The sequence below is a fragment of the Dipodomys spectabilis genome, unplaced genomic scaffold (genome assembly GCF_019054845.1).
Source record: "Dipodomys spectabilis isolate Male_0828 unplaced genomic scaffold, ASM1905484v1 ptg000583l, whole genome shotgun sequence".
In the NCBI taxonomy this organism is placed as follows: domain Eukaryota; kingdom Metazoa; phylum Chordata; class Mammalia; order Rodentia; family Heteromyidae; genus Dipodomys; species Dipodomys spectabilis.
The window spans coordinates 2355302-2360726 of record NW_024871260.1 but is presented as its reverse complement, the minus strand read 5'-3'; the positions used below and the strand labels follow the sequence as shown (position 1 = coordinate 2360726).

The window sequence follows — 5425 nt, the reverse complement described above, 5'->3', positions numbered from 1 at the left end:
ATATTTTACCTTTCATATACCCCAAAATGCAGTCTGACCTATCATTAATGTTAGGAATGAGAGGTTAAAAATCATAGACACCGAGACCTAAGCATGAATTAAAGACTCTCCAATTTGTGAATACAATTGTTTTAAAAAGACATCAATACTACTGCATTTTTAAAATTCTCTATATAATGATAACGTTAATGATAATGATAAAGTATTAGCACTTGCAAATAAGTCATTTTCTTGGGAATAGGACACAAAACACAAGATTAATCCTAATCATTTTAAAAGACATTTATTTATACTGCAAATTCCCTCTTAAAATTATAAAAGTTCTAAAACTAACTGAAGTAGAGAGACACAAAGAAAATAATGCATCATCTACATTCAAAGGTCTGTGTTAATAGAAAAGAAAGTTATAACAAAAATTAGCTTACCAAATTCACTTACATTCTTTTATTCTATTTCATTTACTTTCATAACATCTGAGTTTTCATAAAATGATGCATAAAAAGCCTATATACCTACTTACATTTTCTGATCTTAACAATATTTATTTCAAAAATGTCTTTAGCTATATAGTCAATGAACTGAAATAGTACTAAAATATTCAAAGGCTTTTCAGTAATTTACGACTCACTCTGGGATGTTATTTATATTGGAAAAAATATCCAAAATGCGATAGTTAAAGTTGCGATAGTTACTTCCAAAAAAGAGCCATTAGTGAAGATCCCTTTGCATTTACAAAACAACTTCAAACGCATCCACATGCTTTTTGTTTGTTTGTTTGTGAAATGTATATCTAACAAGCATTTCCACAATACTGATTTTCAGTCAATATGATGGGATATTCAAACCTAATAAATATGGGGTTGATTATCTTAGTGAGAATAGATATGAACTTACAAAGGAAGTTATTTTCAAAAGAAATCTGGAAAGAGTTTATCCACCTTGTGCTGCACAGAAATAACCAGAAAGTAATACTTGTGTGATCTGGTCGGTCAAACTCACTCCATGAGTATATCTTAAATGTATAAACAATTTAAGAGGTCAAATACATATTTGTACTGACAATCATCTTACGGCAATAACTTGCTACCTAATTATGTCTGTATCTTCTCACCTAACATATAGTAAGAACTGAATGTGGTCTCTTTTTATCTAAATTAATGTAAATGCTTTGATTATGATGATGTTATAATTTGACAACTAAACTGTACAGAAGGGTGGTTCCACTGACATGACATGACAGAACACTGATAAATAAAATATTGCAACACAGTTAGCTCTTTTTAGCCTCAACTTGTCCACATTGGCAAGCAATATTGCCACATCACACGCACACATATACACATACATGTGCGCACATGTACACAAACATATACATGCATGGTAAATTCAGGGTTTATTGTACAAAGAAGTTCAAATAAAATATTAGTGATTAGGACAAATGATAATTTTCCTTATTACAAAATAATACACAATCCAGTCACTACGGGTGTTACATTTTGCTTGCTTTGCCACATGTGACCACTTAATTTATTTTAATTAATTCATTCATTCATTTGTTTGGTGTTAATATTAAGGCTTGAACTCAGGGCTTGGCTCTGTCCCAAAATTTGTTGTTTTTTCGTTTTAGTCTTCTCAAGGCTAGCATTTAACATCTTGTACCACAGTTCCATTTCTAGCTTTTGCTGATTACTTTCAAATCAGAATCTAATGATTATTTTTTGCTTGAATTGGCTTCAAATCACAATCCTCAGATTTCATCTTTCTGAATAGCTAGGATTAAAGACATGAGCCAACAGTGTGGCTTCTACTTTTTCCTCTATAGTTATCTAAAGCACATACTTTGATAGTAATTTAAAACTTCTTAAGACCATAAACAAAAAATACCAAGATATAATATGAGAAATCACTATTGAACATATGAACTTTAAGAGCTTTCTAATAGATCCATTAATTATTGTTATCCAACATTAGAAAAAATGTATAATGCAGTAGTAAAATAGAAGTCCTTTGTAGGACTACTTAAATTCCTTGATTTTTTAAAGACACTTGTTTTCATCTAAAATGCAGGCCTGTTTATTGTCTTCATGTGATTTTCATGATTAAAGTTGCTTAGTTACAAGTCGAAGAGGATTTGTAGTATTTGCTATCAATTAAATCTCACCTTTTCTTCTTGGAGAATATAATGATTAAAGCAATAATTCAGAATCACCAAGCAATAGTTCAGAATCACACTTCCAGCGCAAATGGCAATATCATTTTCCACAAAGTTTTGCCACAGATACAATCTGCCTGCCTTTTCTAGCTGCTTTCCTAGCCTGGACATATTCTTTAATTGTACAGGAAAAGTGTGATTCAACTGATTTCAGTCAGATCTGTTACTAGAATTATTAAGGATTTAGATTCTTGTCTGTAATTTGGTAAAAGCCATTTCTCTTTATGTAAGCTACTAACAATGTATGTACTAATTTCAAGTAAATACATACATTCTATTTCCAACTTTTCAAAAAATAAAATTTTGTTTGTTGTATAAATTAATCAGAGGTATGGATTTTGTGGCTAGCTAAATCATTGCAGTTCTGTCTCTCTCTTCCTTTCTCTCTTTCATGGTTCTCATAGATAATATGATTGCTTCATAATTATCTTAATTTAATTTGCTTTTTTATTTTTGGTTGCAACATTTCACTTTCTGCTCTGCCATTTCTTAAATCATTTAAATAGAAGGCATTGTTTCACATTTTCTCATTCCTAGAATAAGCTGAACCTGAAGAGACCACTGGTCCTCATTTTCAGTCTGTACCTTTGAATACCGAGGAACATCTTTCCTCTTCTCTCCATCAATTCCCTATTCCCCAGTTAGAATAATTTAGAATAGTAAAAAGACAAAAAGAGAATATAAATGATGGTGAAAAAACATATGCAAATGTTCATTGGATATTTCTGACCAGTTCAAACTACGTGAACTACTAGGGAAATACATGGACACCTCATTCCTACTGGCTCTCAAAGTCATTGTTTAGGCAACTCATGATGATGAGGAACAAGATGAACAAGTGAGGAATGGTATCAATTGCAAGAAAAAAATGGAGAAGGATCCAAGCAAATTTCTTCTTTGGGCTGCCAAAAATAATCGGCTTACTACAGTGCAGAGACTATTTCTCAAAAATGCCACTCATGTGAATACGAGGTATGACAATGAGTATATCCCTTTTCATCGAGAAGCCAACAGTGGACACTTAGACATTGTCCGTGAGTTGGTGGCTCAAGCGGCACATGCAATAACTGTAGATGGCTGGACAGCCCTTCACAGTGCATATATGTGGAATAATGCCAGAGTGGCTTCTTACTTACTTCATCATAATGTAGATACCAATGCCAAAACTGAAGGCCTCTTGACCCCCTTGCACCTTGCTGTTGAGAATTGAGATAGCAAAGATATGCTGGATCTCTTTCTGTTGAAGCATTATGTCAAACCAGGCCTGAAAAACAACTTGGAAGAAACTGCATTTGGTATTCCCAAAAGGATAAGTATGTATCACTACATCTTTGAAGTTGTGGAAGGCTGTACAAAATGTTCTCCTAAGTCCTAATGGTTCGGTTAAGTTTCTTAAATTTCAAAAATGTCAGTACATACTTTGTGCACATACAAAATATTTTCACAATCCAAATAACAGCAAAATCCTTTTTTGGACGGTTGTGGGGTTTGAACTTTGGGTCTTTGCGCTATCCCCGTACTCTTCATTTCAAGGCGAGTGTTCTACAGCTTGAGCTACAGCTTCACTTCCAGTTTTCTATTGGTTTATTGAAGATAAGAGCCTTATGGACTTTCCTGCCCGGGCTGGCTTTTAACTTCAATCCTCAGGTTTCATCCTCCTGAATAGCTAGCATTACAGGCGTGAGCCACCGGCACTTACTGTAAAAATTCACGGATTCCGTGGAATTCTTCCAAGTAAATTGCTTGCCTTTGATTTCAAAATGTATTCAAGAAGTTTTGTGTACATCTATAATGATATCTACAGACTTTGTGATTTTTTCAATCAGAAGTAATTTAAACTTATCTGTAGTAAAGAAACTAAAGTATTTCTGGTCATTGTCTGAAAAAAGCATATTTTAAAATATTCTATATTCTATGTTTGTATAATGTCCATAATCTATTTTATTCTTCCTAGATATACTTTGAGTTTTACATTGTTTTATAATATGTAGGTTCATTAATGTGTCCTTTCAGATTGCATTCCATATAGAAACAGTTTAAGATTCCTTTTTTTCCTAGGTCCTTATAGTATGATTTTTTTGGGATAAAATATCAATGGTGTCAAATTTCAAAAGTTTTGTAAAGGTTATGTAAAAGGTTTTGTAAAGGCCTTTCTAAGGTGAAGATTTAATACACTGATGTCAAACTTACTTTTAATTATATGAATTACGTGTATTGTTACACTTCTAATTTTGTAATCAACTTTTTAATAACTGCTTTTCTTTTCTTGTATCTGAAGAATGAAAAATATGGAATACTTCATAAATCTACATATCATCCTTGTGCAAGTGCCATGTTAAACATTTATTGAAATTAGTGTATACACTGCTGAAACATGTAGTATCCTCTAAATTTAAGTAGTTAATGATGCAATCTTATACAAGGCTTATATCCTTGTGTGCCTATTTGTAACAAGAAAACATTATTGTTCCTAACAATGCTATTGATCTTATTTCCCTATAATTCTCGGAATAGTGGAAAAAATTATATTTTTCTGTCGATTGCTTACATTTGCAATTTTTTGTCAATGACTATTTATTTTTATTTTTTATTTTTATTTTTTTTATTATTTTTTGTGAACATACTGTACAGAGGGGTTACAATTACATGGGCAAAATAATGAGTACATTTCTTTTTTTTTTTTTTGTCGGTCGTGGGGCTTGAACTCTGGGCCTGGGCGCTGTCCCTCAGCTCTTCAGCTCAAAGCGAGCGCTCTACCACTTGAGCTACAGCGCCACTTCTGGTTTTCTGGTGGTTTATTGGAGATAGGAGTCTCACGGTCTCTCCTGCCCGGGCTGGCTTTGAACCTCGATCCTCAGATCTCAGCCTCCTGAGTAGCTAGGATTACAGGCATGAGCCACCAGCGCCCGGCCCATGAGTACATTTCTTACCAAGCATTGCAGCCTCCTCCTTTGTTTACCCTTCACATCCCTTCCCAGCCTCCCCCCCACCCAATCCCAACCCCACCCTACCCCCCCCACCCCCCCCCCCCACCAAAGTTGTAAAGTTTGTTTTCGACATGACAACTTGTACTTTTCATAGTTGCAACGGGTCCACCTGTATCCTTAAGTGACTTGTTTTCCCCATCTCCTCCACAAATTATACCGACATCAAATATAGTGAAAGCAGGGGTTATACTGTGAGGGAGGGACATACAAAGCAACAAAGAAATAA

The 5425-nt window shown here is 34.0% G+C and overlaps 1 pseudogene; it reads right to left on the bottom strand.

The window, feature by feature from the left end:
- Positions 1-4494: 4494 nt before the first annotated feature.
- LOC122100569 lies at positions 4495-4593 on the bottom strand (annotated as a pseudogene).
- Positions 4594-5425: the final 832 nt, after the last annotated feature.